Source organism: Eriocheir sinensis, chromosome 67 (genome assembly GCF_024679095.1).
Source record: "Eriocheir sinensis breed Jianghai 21 chromosome 67, ASM2467909v1, whole genome shotgun sequence".
Taxonomy (NCBI): domain Eukaryota; kingdom Metazoa; phylum Arthropoda; class Malacostraca; order Decapoda; family Varunidae; genus Eriocheir; species Eriocheir sinensis.
In genome coordinates this window covers 9,782,083-9,799,965 of record NC_066575.1, presented here as the reverse complement: position 1 = coordinate 9,799,965, position 17,883 = coordinate 9,782,083, and the positions used below count along the sequence as shown (strand labels likewise).

The 17,883-nt window shown below is 39.6% G+C and overlaps 1 long non-coding RNA gene across 6 annotated transcripts; it reads right to left on the bottom strand.

Annotated features, from left to right (window-relative positions):
* Positions 1-665: 665 nt before the first annotated feature.
* On the bottom strand, positions 666-16,106 carry LOC126988075 (uncharacterized). Of its 6 annotated transcripts, XR_007741440.1 has the most exons (6): positions 15,778-15,807; positions 15,549-15,659; positions 15,210-15,295; positions 13,905-14,089; positions 6,478-6,568; positions 666-800 (listed from the first exon to the last, which is right to left on the bottom strand). It is a non-coding gene; the product is annotated as an uncharacterized LOC126988075 (long non-coding RNA). The 6 variants fall into 6 exon arrangements; XR_007741441.1 differs by lacking the exons at positions 15,549-15,659; positions 15,778-15,807 and adding an exon at positions 16,062-16,106; XR_007741437.1 differs by having other exon boundaries at positions 15,549-15,904.
* Positions 16,107-17,883: the final 1,777 nt, after the last annotated feature.

Genomic DNA, 17,883 nt, shown 5'->3' with positions numbered 1-17,883 from the left:
GAAGGGGACACCATGAGAAATGATCGCATTATAGTATGATTCTAAGACTGTGGGATCGTTTAGCTTATCTTATATTAATTTCTTCTTCTTCTTCTTTGTTTAAATGATTTCTGAGATACTATTGTGCTTACTCAACCTCCATAAACCTAGTGTTGCCTTTTTGAATGAATTTGAAATTGAACCTGAGCTTGATTGGATGTTTGGTAAGGTCAGGCAGCCTCACAAATCCGTTGATTCTGAATAATTTTTAAGATACTATTATGTCTACTGAACCCCCAAAAAAATGTGTTGCTTGCTTGAATGAACTTAACCCTTTGACTGTGGATTTCCTACAAGACCTCACCAAGCAACAGGAATGGAACAAAAAGTGGCTGCTACAAGTCAATGAAAAAAATGTAGTCATGAACCTTGGGAGGGGAAATCCAACACACCAATACCACATGGGAAACACTCCACTATCCACCACAGAGGCAGAGAAAGACCTGGGAGTGTATGTTACCAGGCTACCAGTGAAGGGATATCCAGCACACCAATACCACATGGGAAACACTCCACTATCCACCACAGAGGCAGAGAAAGACCTGGGAGTGTATGTTACCAGGCTACCAGTGAAGGCCAAATCCGTGCCAATCGCAGCGGACGGGTCAAACTTGAATGTGAACTTGCCTGGACATCTGGGATGGTTAGGCAACCTTGGACATCTGTCGATACCGGGGGCAGTGCACGTCCTCCGTCCCTCACCCAGTGCACGGGGGCTCGCAGGGAACCCTCGTCGCGGCATTGGAAGACAACCTCTCTCGCTGCCCGTCAGATGGGAGACTCATGATTACTCGGACACAATGATTGACCTCACCTCTAAACTGCTCTTCCCTGGACATAGTGAATTAAATGAATGATTACAATTGAACCTCATTCATTTTTAACTTAACTCTGAACCTGTAAACTGCTCTTCCTTGGACATAGTGAATTAAATGAATGACTACAATTAACTCTGAACCTGTAAATTGCTCTTCCCTAAATATAGTGAATTAGATGAATGACCACAATTTCAGCAGAGACATGGACACGAAAGGAGATGAAAAAGGGTGAAAATATATATAAAGGGGCGAAAAAATTCCCTCCTACCTGTACTATAAAAAAAATATTACTCCCCTAACACCTTGGAAGAAATTATAAGGGAAAAAAGTTGCAGGAGGGATAATTTTAGCACAGACACAAAAGGAAACAGAATACATAAAGAGATAAAAAAAAATCCCTCCGATCTGTACTCTAAAAAAATCCTCCTCTAACAACTGGGATGAATTTATAAGGGAGGAAAGTTGCAGGAGGGATAATTTTAGCACAGACACAAAAGGAAACAGAATACATAAAGGGACAAAAAAAATCCCTCCGATCTGTACTACAAAAAAATCCTCCTCTAACAACTGGGAAGAATTTATAAGGGAGGAAAGTTGCAGGAGGGATGATTTTAGCACAGACACAAAAGGAGAGAAAATATATAGAGGAAAAAAAAATCCCTTTTACCGGTACCATTAAGAAATTACTCCCGGGAAGAAATTATAATGGAAAAAAGATGCAAGAGAGGGACAATTTTAGCATATGAAAAATTGCTCCTCTGACACCTGGGAAGAAACTATAAGGGAGGAAAGTTGCAAGAGGGACAATTTTAACACAGACACAAAAGGAGATGAAAAAGAGTAATAATATGCCAAAAAAATCCTTCCTACCTCTACTATGTATGTAAAAAAAAAAGACATTTTATATATATATATATATACATATACATACATCACATCAATTGAGTTTTTGGGAGTTTACGAGTGATGGGAGGAAGGACGAGGAGGTGTTTGAGGATGGATTCTTATGTTACAGTAGACACTCATGCTCTTAAACATCATATTTTTCAAGGGTTTTCATCTTACAAACTATTTATTGGGGAGGCTCAGAAGTGTTGTTGCGTGTATCGTCGCCATAGATATACAAAGGGATGAAAAATAGAGCCACGATGCACCACAGAGTAATGTAAGTGGCCATTTTTTTGCCAGAGGGAATGAGAAACAACTGAACTTTGCATATAGACAAATGGGTGAAAGAATAGACCCACGATGCACCACAGAGTAATGTAGCCATTTTTTTGCCAGAGGGGATGAGAAACAACTGGCCTGAACTTTGCATATAGACAAATGGGTGAAAGAATAGACCCACGATGCACCACAGAGTAATGTAAGTGGCCCTTTTTTTGCCAGAGGGGATGAGAAACAAACCTTATTGCTATTTAAACTGGCCTGAACTTTGCATATAGACAAATGGGTGAAAGAATAGAGCCACGAGCAATGTGAGCGGCCATTTTTTTGCCAGACAAAGGTACGTAGAAGAAGATATGTGAAAAATAAGAGAATAGCCTAGTAAGAGTAACCTTGAGAGTATACAAGATTCTGCCGGACTGGTCGATACAAAATATAGAGAGAGAGAAACTATCAGACAACTCTAGGAATGTAGAAGACAAATGTGAGAGAAAAGAGAGGGATAGCTTAGTATGTTGTGATGCTCATCCAGGAGGAACAGAAACAAAGGAGCAATATACTGCCTGAGAAGAAGAATAGACAGCCACGACTTTGCGTTTGGCCATCAAGACGTAATTTTAAGAGAGTGTAAGTCTCGTAAAATTAACTAAAATATAAGATTACATAACTAACTATAGATTCTGAGGCATGTTAGGCTGTCAATACTTATTATAAAGAGAGTGTAAGTCTTGTAAAATTAACTATAATATAAGATTACATAACTAACTATAGATTCTGAGGCATGTTAGGCTGTCAATACTTATTATAAAGAGAGTGTAAGTCTTGTAAAATTAACTATAATATAAGATTACATAACTAACTATAGATTCTGAGGCATGTTAGGCTGTCAATACTTATTCTATACTTAGTCTTGTAAAATTAACTATAATATAAGATTACATAACTAACTATAGATCTTGAGGTATGTTAGGCTGTCAATACTTATTCTATACTTAGTCTTGTAAAATTAACTATAATATAAGATTACATAACTAACTATAGATCTTGAGGCATGTTAGGCTGTCAATACTTATTATAAAGAGAGTAAGTCTTGTAAAATTAACTATAATATAAGATTACATAACTAACTATAGATTCTGAGGCATGTTAGGCTGTCAATACTTATTCTATACTTAGTCTTGTAAAATTAACTATAATATAAGATTACATAACGAACTATAGATCTTGAGGCATGTTAGGCTGTCAATACTTATTATAAAGAGAGTAAGTCTTGTAAAATTAACTATAATATAAGATTACATAACTAACTATAGATTCTGAGGTATGTTAGGCTGTCAATACTTATTCTATACTTAGTCTTGTGAAATTAACTAAAATATAAGATTACATAACTAACTATAGATCTTGAGGCATGTTAGGCTGTCAATACTTATTATAAAGAGAGTAAGTCTTGTAAAATTAACTATAATATAAGATTACATAACTAACTATAGATTCTGAGGTATGTTAGGCTGTCAATACTTATTCTATACTTAGTCTTGTAAAATTAACTAAAATATAAGATTACATAACTAACTATAGATCTTGAGGCATGTTAGGCTGTCAATACTTATTATAAAGAGAGTAAGTCTTGTAAAATTAACTATAATATAAGATTACATAACTAACTATAGATCTTGAGGCATGTTAGGCTGTCAATACTTATTATAAAGAGTGTAAGTCGTAAAATTAACTATAATATAAGATTACATAACTAACTATAGATTTTGAGGTATGTTAGGGTGTCAATACTTAGTCTTGTGAAATTAACTAAAATATAAGATTACATAACTAACTATAGATTCTGAGGTATGTTAGGCTGTCAATACTTATTCTATACTTAGTCTTGTGAAATTAACTAAAATATAAGATTACATAACTAACTATAGATTCTGAGGTATGTTAGGCTGTCAATACTTATTCTATACTTAGTCTTGTAAAATTAACTAAAATATAAGATTACATAACTAACTATAGATCTTGAGGTATGTTAGGCTGTCAATACTTATTATAAAGAGAGTGTAAGTCGTAAAATTAACTATAATATAAGATTACATAACTAACTATAGATTCTGAGGTATGTTAGGCTGTCAATACGTATTATGAAGCGAGTGTCTCGTAAAATTAACTAAAATGACTGAAATATATGGAATTACGTAACTAACTAGATTCTGAGGTATGTTAAACTGTCGATACGTAATCTTGAGTGAATGTAACTTTCGTAAAATTAACTAAAATGACTAAAATATGAGATTACGTAACTAAGTAGAATACGAGGCATATTTAGGCGTCAACACGTAATCTTAAGCAAGTGTAAGTCTCGTAAAAAAACTAAAATATATGAGATTATGTAACTAACTAGATTCTGAGGCAACACGTAATCTTAAGTAACTAAAATAAACGAAATCACGTAACTAGATTTTGAGGCACGAAAAATTACGTAACTAGCTAAATTTTATGGCAAGAAAAATTACGCATCTAACTATATTTTGAGGCAAGAAAATTTATGCATCTAACTAAATTTTGAGGTATTGTGGGTCTGTCTTTGCGTCTAACTTAAGATCTGGCCAGCCACCACATGACATCCCTGACTATAGGCAACTGCACAATCACTGGAAATGTAAATACTATTGATGAAAGAAATGTAGTTCTGAGATATTTCCCCCAAATTTAACTGCATTTTTCTAATTAACTACAACCACTACAATAGAATACAAACCACCACAAAAAACTACAACTCCTCCACTACAACTCCCACTAAAGACATTGCTCCCAACACCACCTACAACACCAGGAGAAGCAAAACTATCACAACATTACAGGTGAAAGAAGTGATTGTCAGGTATCTTCCCTTTATTTTAACTGCATTTTTCAAAGTAACTACAACCACTACAATAGAATACAAACCACCACAAAAAACTACAACTCCTCCACTACAACTTCCACTAAAGACATTGCTCCCAACACCACCTACAACACCAGGAGAAGCAAAACTATCACAACATTACAGGTGAAAGAAGTGATTGTCAGGTATCTTCCCTTTATTTTAACTGCATTTTTCTAAGTAACTACAACCACTACAATGGAATGTAAACCCCCACATAAAACTACAACTCCTCCACTACAACTTCCACTTAAGAGATTGCACCAAACACCAATTATAACTCCAGGAAGAGCAAAACTACCGAGACATTGTGATTAAAAAAGTGGTGGCGAGATATTTTTCATTAATTTCAACTGAATTTTTCTAAGTAACTACAAGTACTACTATAAAACAAGACACTACAAATCCTCCACTACAAGTAACACATAAAACATTGCACCTAACCCCAATTATAACTTCAGAAAACACAAAACAAACAAATCATTATAGGTGAAAAAAGTAGTTGCCAGGTATCTTCCCATAAGTTCAACTGCATTTTTCTAAGTAACTACAACCACTACAATACAATGCAAAGCACCACAAAAGAACTACAGCTCCTCCACTACAATATTCACTTAAGACATTGCATGTAACACCACTTATAACTTCACAATCATTGAAAATGTAAACACTATTGATGAAAAAAATGTAGTTGACATACTTTTTCCTAACTTTAACTGGATTTTTTCATTAGGTACAGTTTGTGTAAGAGTGACCTGCATTTTTTAGCATTGTGGAAGCTCTTTTTGTGGGCACACCAAACACTGCTGGAAATGTACTGTCTGCAGCCCCTATTATTGCCTCCTCAGGAGACACTTCCCACACTAAAACAGCTGCACTTTATTGTTCTTCTTGGGCAAGAACAGTTTTTCAGTAAGGCACAAGCTCACTAAATTACTGTTACCCTCAGCTAGCCATCGCCGGCCAAACAATGCATGGTGACCTTACGTCCCTGCCTGCCGCTGCTCTAAAGCAACTCCCTCCTACTGCCAAACACCAGGTTATCTTGGTAAATCACTCTATATATAATAAAAGCTTTACCCAACCCCTCCCTTTAGCACTCTCTGGTGAAGACAGCATTATTCCTTCCTCTCTGTGCACTCCAGGAGTCCCTGGAACACAACAACAACAACCACCACTTGCTGCACTATAAGGCAAGAAAGGTCAAGTCTTATCATGCTGTTTTAAGGGTCTTTTTTAGTTTAGTTTTCCATAATGTTACTTACTGACCAGCAAGTGTGTCTTAGGGATCTATCTACCAGGAGACAAAAATACCCACAAAACAAATCTATCTATCTATCTATTATCGAGAGAGAGATCCCTACAAATCTATCTGTGTCCCTCCCTCCTTTGTTCCTTCATTCTCTCCTTCCCTTTTCTCCCTCCCTCCATCCCTCCTACATGTATGCAAAGGAAGGAAGGAAGGAACAAACAAATAAACACACACACAAAAAAAACATTGGGAAGAAATGAAAAATTAATCAATATTACCTTGAGTCTCAATGCAGTGAGGGACTTTCCTTCAGGGAGGTCTCCTGGGCCTTCTTCTTCTTCTTCTTCTTCTTCTTCTTCTTCACACATCCTGCAGTTTGGAGGAAGAGTTAGTAGTAGTAGTAGTAGTAGTAGTAGTAGTGGTAATAGTAGTAGTAATAGTAGTAGCAATAGTAGTGGTAGTAGTGGTAGTAGTTGTAATAGTGGTGGTAGCAGTAGTAGTAGTAGTAGTAGTAGTAGTAGTAGTAGTAGTAGTAGTAGTAGTAGTAGTAGTAGTAGTAGTAGTAGTAGTAGTAGTAGTAGTAGTAGTAGTAGTAGTAGTAGTAGTAGAAGTAGTGGTAGTAGTAGAAGTAGTAGTAGTAGTAGTGGTAGTAGTAGTAGTAGTAGTAGTAGTAGTAGTAGTAGTAGTGGTAGTAGTAGTAGTAGTAGGAGCCCTCCATGATTATGTGTTGGTAAAATAAACATGGGTGGAGGTATCATTTATGTTTTTATGTTTATGTAATAGTAGTAGTAATGGTAGTAGTAGTAGTAGTAGTTGTAGTAGTAGTAATCCAGTCACTTTATTCTGTCTCTCTCTCTCTCTCTTTCTTTTTTTCAGCAGTAAATATTTTTCCTCACTATCTCACTTTTCACTATCTTTCACTTTCTCACTTTCTTCTCTCATTTTCTTATTTTTCATTGATATTTTGTTCTCACTAATTATTTATCCTCCTCCTCCTCCTCCTCTCCTTCTTCTTCCTCCTCTTCCTCAATGTCCTTGTATGCTGAAAAAATAAATAAATAGATAAATAATAGGTAATAATAATAATATCTATTTCGGATGTCCTATCTGTTACTGCAAGCCATGAAGTTGTTGAATAAAGCGTGTAACAATCTATGTATCTATCGGTCTATTGTATGAAGGTTTTCTACAGGTGATAATTGCAATGTGCTAAATCTATTGCCAAGTTTGGGTTCTTCATTATGATCTATTCTACAGAGGGCACTGCAGCTGTCAATTCTTCTATTTCTCATCCAAACACACTCTGAGTGTCGTGATCTAAGGTGCTGGCTGTACTTGTCCTAACAAAACACTCACTGCAGGTCTTGTTGACTCACAAAACTCATACGTACATGCTGTCTTGCTAAAGAGACTTTCTATACAACACTTCATTCTGTGTTGATTTATACCGTGGCTGTCATGTGTCTCAAGATGGCCTAGACTCAGGGATGTTTCTTGTTATGTGCAAACAGTTGCGTAGGGCCCCCCAAGCTGCCATTCTTATTATTTTTTATTATTATTATTACTAAAATGTGTGTAGTGTATCAATAGATTTACCGAATTTTCTTTATTAATCCAGAAATTCAGATATTTTCAAGTATTTTGCCATATTCTCCTGAAATTTGGATCAGGCCTCCAGAACATACATGTAGTGCTTTGTCTCCAGCAAGCTGTATGCAGCATCACCGTGTCAGGCTCAGCGCGGAGTGGCGGCGACATGGCGTGGAAAAGGACAATACACCCTTCTGGTGCCCAGCAAAGAAAAAAGAAGAAAGCTGAAGAAGATAAACGCTCACAGAGCAAAGTGTTGATTTCCTGCGAGTGGGGAAAACTTGGCTAACCCACTGAGAAAAAACATGTACTTTGCTGCAAGCTATTCTCAAGAAAGGACGTTAAATTAATGGCAGAGGGACTCTCTAACTGGACAAACACAGGCACACTTCTGAAAAGTCACGAAGGCACTCCAGAACACAGCCACACGACAACACAGAAGGATCTGGAACTGCCTCGGCACGACCATGGATCAAGGCCAGAGGACAGAGGCAGAGAAGAGGGATGTCCTGACCTGCCTGATCTCTATTGTACAATCTCTAGCTGAGAGAAATCTTGCATTGTCTACTAACACAACAACACAATGGAAATGTCTTCAAAGAGGTGGCCGGAGCTGCTCGCCAAATGTGATCCTGCCATGAAGCAGCATCGTGGGCAGTCCAGTCATTCCGGCTACCTTGGAAATGTGATACAAAATGGGCTGACTGCTTCAATCAGCAGGAAAACGTTGGACTCGGTGGTGGCTGAGATTAAACGGTCCAAGTATTGTCGAGTCGTGGCACTCCTGACGCAAGCCAGATGTTGGTCGTCACAAGGACCGTCAACAAAGATGAAGCGCTGGAACTCAAGGAACACTTTCTAGGAGTTCTTGTGGCTTCCCAAACAACACAGGTCTTTGTTTATCATCTCTTATTTTGAACAGGCCCGAGTATTCCTTCTGACAACTGCAGAGGACAGTCGTATGACAATGGGGCCAAGCAAGGAGCAGGCTCCTGCCACAAGGCAGCTTGATGTACTAGCACTAGACCTCCTCATGAAGGCAACAACCTCAGTGAGAAGATACAGAGCTTTGCTGCTGTATGTGACCAGATGCATGCTGTGCTTAAGAGGCCCAGAGAAACACTTTGCCTATGAAGCCCCAGGCTATCAAGAGGTTACCAACTGAATTCTTTAACGTGGTTGTGGACACCACCATTGACTCATTAAAGGAAAGCTTTCAAACACTGGCAGAAATCAGAGACAAATTTGAAGGGCTGCTGCTCAACTTTATAAGACTGGCTGGTGAGGTGTTGTCCAAGCAATGCCACGAGCAGCTCTGCGCCACTCTAAGCACCGGGAATAAAAACCACATTGATGGAAAGGCACGGGCTCTTGAAATCAACAACTTGTCGCCCCTGCCTTCGGATGACTTGACTGCACTGGGGTTTCTCTCCAACATCCACAAAAAATCATCTGAAAGAACTTTACGCCAATCTGTGGACTGCTCTACAGACTGCCGGCACTCTCCCAGTGACCGTGGTCTCAACAGAGAGGAGCTTTTCAGAGCTAAAGCTCATAAAGTCCTACCACCCATGGGACAAGATGGCCTCAGTGGACTTGCAATAATCAGCATCAATCAGGAGACTGGCAAACAGCTGCCATCACACGACCATGTCACTGACGGCTTTACTTCTAAAAAAGCCAGAAGGCAGGAGTTTTGAAGGCAGTGACCATGAGGGACCACCTCACACACACACACACACACACACACACACACACACACACATGAAGGGGCTCACTGTGTTACCAGAGGTCCACATTCACCGCAACAACAATAACAAGTGTCTTACTGGTTTCTCATTTTATACGTTGCTCTTTTGTAGGGATGCAATGAATGGCCTAATGCATCCTATGTTCTTTAGTGCAATGCCTAACACATGCTTTTATAAGTTGCTCTTTTGTAGGGATGCAATGAATGGCCTAATGCATCCTATGTTCTTTAGTGCAATGCCTAACACATGCTTTTATAAGTTGCTCTTTTGTAGGGATGCAATGAATGGCCTAATGTATCCTATGTTCTTTAGTGCAATGCCTAACACATGTTCATCTTGTGTAGTGGCCTAGCTTTTGGGGAGGTATATTTTTATATGTTTAGTATTATTCCTATATTATATTCGTATAATATCATTTTTAACAGTACATCCCTCAATGAGTGTAACATTTCCTAACATTTAAAATAAACAAAGGAAAGGCACCACTTGGGAGATGGCACGATGCAGGGCTGGTAAGTCCTGGAGGGAAGGAGGAGGAGGCAGAGGAGGAAGAGAAAGAGAGGAGGAGGAGGAGAGGAGGAAGGGTGGTCAATGGGGGTGTAGTAGTAGTGGTGGTGTTCAAATGGTTTATGTTCGAGATAGTGATGAAAAAATTAGGTGGGATTTTAGTTTTTTGAGTGATATGTGTCGACCTTTTTGCTGCTTCTGCTAAAACTATACAATTAAGGAGACTATAACTTGGTGTGGTGTTAGGGGAAGGGTGTGGCCAGGTGTGGGTAAAAGGGGGTTACTCTAAGTGGAGTAGCTGTTGAGTTATAGCTGAAAAAGTAGCAGTTGTATGAGAAAAAAAGACTATCCTCATTTGAATTTTCCTAGTAATATATGTCTACTTTTTGGCTTCTCCTGCTAAAAGTCTACAAGTTAGGAGACTATAACTTGGTGTGGTGTTAGGACAAGGGTGTGGCAAGGTGTGGGTAAAAGGGGGTTACTCTAAGTGGAGTAGCTGTTGAGTTATAGCTGAAAAAGTAGCAGTTGTATGAGAAAAAAGAAGATCCTCATTTGAATTTTCCTAGTAATGGTAGTAGGAGGAGGAGGAGGAGTAATAGTTGAGAGAGAGAGAGAGAGAGAGAGAGAGAGAGAATTACTTTCACATCAAACCAACTTACCAACTAACTGACATACTAACACACACACACACACACACACAGAAGGCGGCTGAGGATATTTTGTACAGAACAACTAAATTAAAGGAAACAGAAGATTGCAAGGATATATACATAAAGAAAAATAGAAATGAAGAAGAAAGAAGGAAATGGAACGAACTACTAGCAGAGGCAAAGGAGAAGAATAATGAAAGATCTGTGGAAGAAAAGGAGATATTTTTTTGGAGAATAGTAGGGGACCGAGTCAGAAAGTGGTACACAAGAGAGAGGATAAAGAAGAACGAAAGTTAGAAAAGATAGATAAGAGTAAATGTTTAAGAGTGATGTATACAAACGTAGATGGATTAATAACTAGTAAATTGGAACTGCAAGATTTCATAAAGGAGAAAGAACCAATGATCGTATGCTTAACGGAAACCAAACTGAACGAAGCTATTAAATTAGAGATAAATACAAACTATGATATATGGAGGAAAGATAGAATGGGCAAAGGGGGAGGTGGAGTGATGATAATGACAAAAAAGGAGTTAACAGTGAAAGTGGTAGAATACGGTGAAGGTAAAGCTGAAATTGCGAAAGTAAATGTGGAAACCAAAAACAAGGAAAGGTTGACAATTATAACCGCATATGTACCACCCAGAACAAACTCGTGGTGTAAGGAAGAGCACGACACTATGATCAATGACACTATACGGAGTTTAAGCAAAATGCTAAAGGAAGACAAAAAAGTTATGCTAGTTGGTGACTTCAATTGTAAAGAGATTGACTGGGAGACATTCGAGAGTAATAGTGGAGATAACGCATGGGGAGATAGATTCCTAAGATTGATGATGGAGAATCTTATGATACAAAGAGTGAATGAACATACAAGATATAGAAGTGACGATGAACCGGCAAGACTGGACCTAGTACTAACAAAAGGAATATACATCAAGGATGAACTAAGGTATGGATGTCCACTGGGCAAGAGTGATCATGTAACCACAGAGATTGATACAGAAGTGGAGGTTACTAAAGAGGATGAATCTTACAAATCAAACAGGCTAAACTATATTAAGACAGACATGGAAAACCTTCGGAAGTTTTACGAGAAAGTGGAATGGGATGAGTTACTGAGAAAAAATAAAGTACAAGAAAAGTATGATATCTTTATGGAAGCCTATAACACTGGTGTCAAAAAATATGTACCCGTATAGACCCAAAGTTAAGGGTAGGAAGGACTGGTTTAATGCCAAATGTGCAAACGCAAAAGAAAAAAGGGACAAAGCATGGAAAAGACTAAAAGAAGGAAGAATCAAAGAAACAAAGAAGACTTCAGAATGGCGAGAAATGAATATGTGAAAATAAGGAAAGAAGAAGAAAAGGGATATGAGAAGGATATTGTGGAAAATGCAAAGAACAGCCCAAGTTGTTTTACAGATTTATAAATGGGAAGACTAAACCGAAAGAAACAATAGAAAGACTGAGAGACTGAAATTTGGAGGTCAATGACCATATAGGTATGGCAGAGTTATTAAATAGAAAATTCCAGCAAGTCTTTACCAAAGAAACAATCTTTATTGCGCCACAAGAGAATAAAATAGAAGTTCATATGGAAGAGATTATGGTAAACAAAGAAGAGATCCATAAATTACTGGGAGAACTAGAAGAGGGAAAAGCAGTAGGACCGGATGGAGTTTCTGGGTATATTTTTAAAAAATGTAGAGATGAATTAATTGTTCCAATATACGACATCATTAGATGTTCAGTAGCAACAGGTACGGTGCCCAATGAGTGGAGAAGGGCTGAAGTGGTCCCCATATATAAAAGTGGAAGGAAAGATGAACCTTCAAACTACAGACCCATATCCCTGACAAGTGTTTTTGTGCAAAATATGTGAGAAAATAATAAAGAAGCAGTGGACTAAATTTCTAGAAGAGCATAAGTTAATTACCAGCAAACAATATGGATTTCAAAAGGGCCAATCATGTGTTACAAACTTACTCAGTTTTTACTCAAGAGTGATAGACAGAACTCAGGAAAGGGATGGATGGGTTGATTTTATTTATCTATAAATTTATAAGGCCTTTGTCAAAGATCCACACTCAAGAGTATTAGTGAAACTGTAAAATAAAGGAGGATTGAAAGGAAATATGAAAAAATGGATGGCAAGCTACCTAATGGGAAGGAGATGAGAACTGTGGTCAAGGACATAAAATCAGAATGGAGAAATGTAGAAAGCGGAGTACCACAGGGTTCAGTATTAGCACCGATAATCTTCCTGGTATATGTAAATGACATGGCTGAAGGAGTTAATAGCTACATAAACCTGTTTGCTGATGACGCTAAATTACAAAAACATATAAGAAACAAAGAAGATTGTGAAATATTGCAAGAAGACCTATACAAAATTTGGAAATGGAGTATGGATTGGGAGATGGAATTTAATGTGAAAAATGTCATGTTATGGATATGGGTATAAGTGACACAAGACCTATCGGGATATACAAAATGGGAAATGGTGAAACATTAAAAAAAGTGCATGAAGAGAGAGACCTGGGAGTAGTGATGAGGGATGATAATCAACCAGAGAGTCATATAAATCGGATCTTTAGAGACACATATAACTTGGTGAGAAATATTGGAGTAGCATTTAGCTACATGGACAAGGACATGATGAGAAGGCTAATCACTACCATGATTAGACCAAAATTAGAATATGCAGAGGTAGTGTGGTCCCCATGAAGAAGCATATAAAGAAACTAGAAAGAATACAGAGGATGGCATCAAAATGGTCCCAGAGTTGGAGGGATTAATATACGAGGAAAGATTAAAGGAAATGAACTTAACAACACTGGAACAAAGAAGAAAGGGAGACCTAATCCAAATTTATAAATTATTAAACAAAATAGATGAAGTAGATAATGAAGAACTGCTACTAACAGAAGGAAACATAAGCAGAAATACAAGAGGACACAGTAAAAAATTGAGAAAGGGGAGATGCTTGAGAGACACTAAGAAGTATAGCTTCCCGCAAAGAAATGTAGAGGTTTGGAACAGTCTGAGCGAGGATACAGTATCAGCGAGGAGTGTGCAAAGCTTTAAAGATAAGTTGGATAAATGCAGACACGGAGACGGGACCACACGAGCATAATGCCCAGGCCCTGTAAAACTACAACTAGGTAAATACAACTAGGTAAATACACACACACACACACTGACCCGTTCCTTCTGAATGATGGCGTGCAGCTCGGGGTTGTAATCTTCAAAGAGAGGTCACTGGTGGTCAAAACCATTCTGTTGCATCTGAGTTTATCCAGTTTCAACCTTGTAGTCGGCCCGGGGAGATGCAGGAGGGGAGGGGAGGGGACGAGCAGGGGTGGGGGGAGACCACTGCCAACCCAACCCTGGGGAGAGAAGAAACGTTAGTCTCGGAGTAGGGGAGGGAACAGCTGGATCTGAACCGTGGCGGAGATTCTTCACTGCAGCAGCAGCAGCAATCTGTTAATAATAACAATGATGATGATGACGACAAAAACAGTACTTATAATTTGGGGAGGAGGAGGAGGAGGAGGAGGCACAGAGAACACTGACCTCCTAATACAGCAGGTGTTTAGAGGTCTGCAGTGTTTGCTCAAGGTTTGGTTAGGGCAAGTGAAGAAGCCTTCAGGAAAATGAGTTGGGAAAACAATCACCTTGCATTTCCTTCCTCCTCCCCCAACTTGTCCAAAAATGTCCTGACCTACTACTACTACTACTACTAGTAACAATGCTAACCGCCCCCCATGGTGTGCCACTGAATAGGCCGCCACAATGCCTCTGTTGTCTACTATCTGTCTCTGCCTGCCTCTTTCTGCCAGTCTACAGTTGCATCAGGATTACAACCGTTCCACCCTAGGCCAACACCAAGTGTCCAATAAAATGAAACTAACCCTAACCCAACTTAACCCACCTAACGGTAGGGTTTGAACTCCCCTCGACCTCCATCATTCTCTTCTCCGAGAGTCATTTGTCACCGCACTGCATTCTGGGAGCCCCAAAAGAAGCCACATTGTAAGTATTATGAACTCTGCGAGAGCTGGCTGGCTGGCTGGCTACCCTCTCCTCAATATTGACCCCACTCCTGCACCCCAAGGTAAACCGATATCTCGATGACACCTTTTCACCCCGGTACACCTTCCTGACACCTGCACACACCAGAACCCCCCTTCCTCCCTGACACCAGGGCCCCACACTGGTGACCCACAAACCAGAACCCCCCCTTCCTCACACCATGGCCCAGGCCCCACCCACCCGCTGGTCATGGTTAAGTTTACCTATTTCAAGATTATCTATTTCAACCCAACACTGCCTTCCACACAGCAGCTCCCTAAAACACTCCACAAGAGAGAGAGAGAGAGAGAGAGAGAGAGAGAGAGAGAGAGAGAGAGAGAGAGAGAGAATTACTTTCAAATCAAACCAACTAACACACACACACACACACACACACACACACACACACACACACACACACACACACACACTGACCCGTTCTTTCTGAATGATGGCGTGCAGCTCAGGGTTGTCATCTTCAAGGAGAGGTGACTGGTGGTCAAAGCCATTCTGGAGGTCTGCTGGAAAAAAAAAAAAAATATTAGGTTTAAAATAAATAAAAATATTGGACATGCAGACTGACTCACACACACACACACACACACACACACACACACACACACACACACACATACACTACCAAGGGTCAAAGTGCCACCAGCCCTCCTTGACCTGGCACCCCCCTTGACATGACCCCAGTGTGAGCTTCCCCCAGGGCCAGTTAGAGTGAGTTGGGTGTGATTCTAGAGTTTTACCAAGACAGGAATGGCTCACCAAAAGTTAGCTTCTATTCATTAAACTCTTGTAACACGTCCAGTCTATTAGACTGTGGCCTTGATTAGACTGTGAAATATCCATTGTAAGTCTGTAATAACAGCTGGAGCCCTGTGGGAGAGATCACATCCAATAAGTTCGGCCATAAGGGCCACAGCTTCCCTCATCAGCTTCGATGTCTGGACCTGATGTGAACGGTTGTTTCAGTCCTTGTAGCTGTGCCTCTCACAATGATTTCAAATTTTCCATAGACAGTACAAAGGGAGGGCGCTTACGACAGCAAGACACACACAATGGCAGTGTGTGTGTCTTGCTGTCATAACCGATGGCTTCCTCCCAAGACGACTGACTGTTAGCACACCGCTGTCTTCTCAGCGGCCTTGCAGTTAAATTATATACTTTGTAGCCCTTCTGTGGCATGTTGCTACAGCCGAAGGCTAGGCAGCAAGGCATTGTTACATTGAAAAGCAGCCGAATCCGCTTCCAAAATATGTAAAATTATGTTTTTACCACCTCAGTTCAAAGTCGGCGCGGTGCTCGAAGGGCCAAAAATGGCGCCCAGCAGCCTTATACACAGGGCCGCCTATGTCTTACAGATACTTACAGATACTTACAGAAGACCTCCTGGAAGAGGCTTACGCCTGTCGGGACCAAAGAGACTATACACGTTCTATAGTCTCCTTGGTCGGGACTCTCTCTATAAAGCCCCAGTCACTAGGGGTGGGCAGGTACCGGTACCAGTACCAGTACTAACGGTACCAGCTAAACGGTACGGTACCGGTACCAGATTGCTCGGTACCGGTACCAGTTGCTCGGATTTATTTATTGGATTTATTGATAATTCTTCATGTCCGATTTTTTTTTTTTAGGTTGCTAATAAATATTGTTATTGTTATTAGACTATGATCGAGTACATCCATAATAACTATACATGCTATTTTTTTATCGAAAAAATAAATATTCACTTCATTCAGAGAGAGAGAGAGAGAGAGAGATCACCACTTGGTGAGTGGATATCTCAGTGATATAGTACTCGACTACTCGATCATAGTCTAATAACAATAAAAATATTTATTAGCAACCTAAAAAAGAAAAAGAATCGGACATCAAGAATTATCCAGTAACTCCAATAAATAAATAAAATAATGAAATAATGGAAACGGGAGCTGTGATGGAAACGGAAAGCAGGACAAAATGGTGGGAACTTGGGGAGACGGTCAGCGGGGCAGTGACTCAACGTCTACACACAGGGCCCATACCACATGGAGGCGGGCGAGCGCCGAGCGTCACTAAGATCCTAACGGTACCGGTACTAGCGGCAATGTGCAGTGCCGAGTGATCATTAAGCTTCCCGGAACCAAAGTGATCATGAGGCTTCGCGGTACCAGATACCGATACCGGGTACCGGTACCAGGTACCGATACCGGGTACCGGTACCAGGTACCGGTACCTGGTACCGCGAAGCCTCATGATCACAGGTTCAAGCATTTATTTATTGGAGTTACGATAATGATGATGTATTTCTTTTCTGTTTAGGTTGCTAATAAATATTGTTATTGTTATTAGACTATGATTGAATACCCACTACCCATATCACCAAGATATCCACTTACTAAGTGGTGATCTCTCTCTCTCTCTCTCTCTCTCTCTCTCTCTCTCTCTCTCTCTCTCTCTCTCTCTCTCTCTCTCTCTCTCTCTCTCTCTCTCTCTCTCTCTCTCTCTCTCTCTCTCTCTCTCTCTCTCTCTCTCTCTCTCTCTCTCTCTCGCCTACTACACCTCCAATATTTAATCATCTTATATAATCCATCATACAATTCTTTATAGCCAAAAACTCTCACCAAGGGATTCAAACTCTGTTTTTTTGTTCATGCTTTATTGGATAAATATGATCTCTCTCTCTCTCTCTCTCTCTCTCTCTCTCTCTCTCTCTCTCTCTCTCTCTCTCTCTCTCTCTCTCTCTCTCTCTCTCTAAAAGTTAATGAGTCATACGAATTTAACAGTGGCAAGCATAAAGAAAACGAAGTCTTGGGTTAAAAGTTAGCGAGTCCCACGAGTCTTTTGAAAATGCTAATATGTATTGTTATTGTTATTAGACTATGATCGAGTACATCCATAATAACTATACATGCTTTTTTTTTTCGAAAAAATAAATATTCACTTCATTCAGAGAGAGATTTACATAGATTTACATAGAAAATCAGACCACACAGACCCCATGGTCCAGACTAGGTGGTCTGTCTTTAAACCTAAGTGATTTTTACATTAATCAGAAGGCTCCTAAACTTTGCATTTCTACTCTAGTTGATATTAAGTTGAAGGAGAGAGAGAGAGAGAG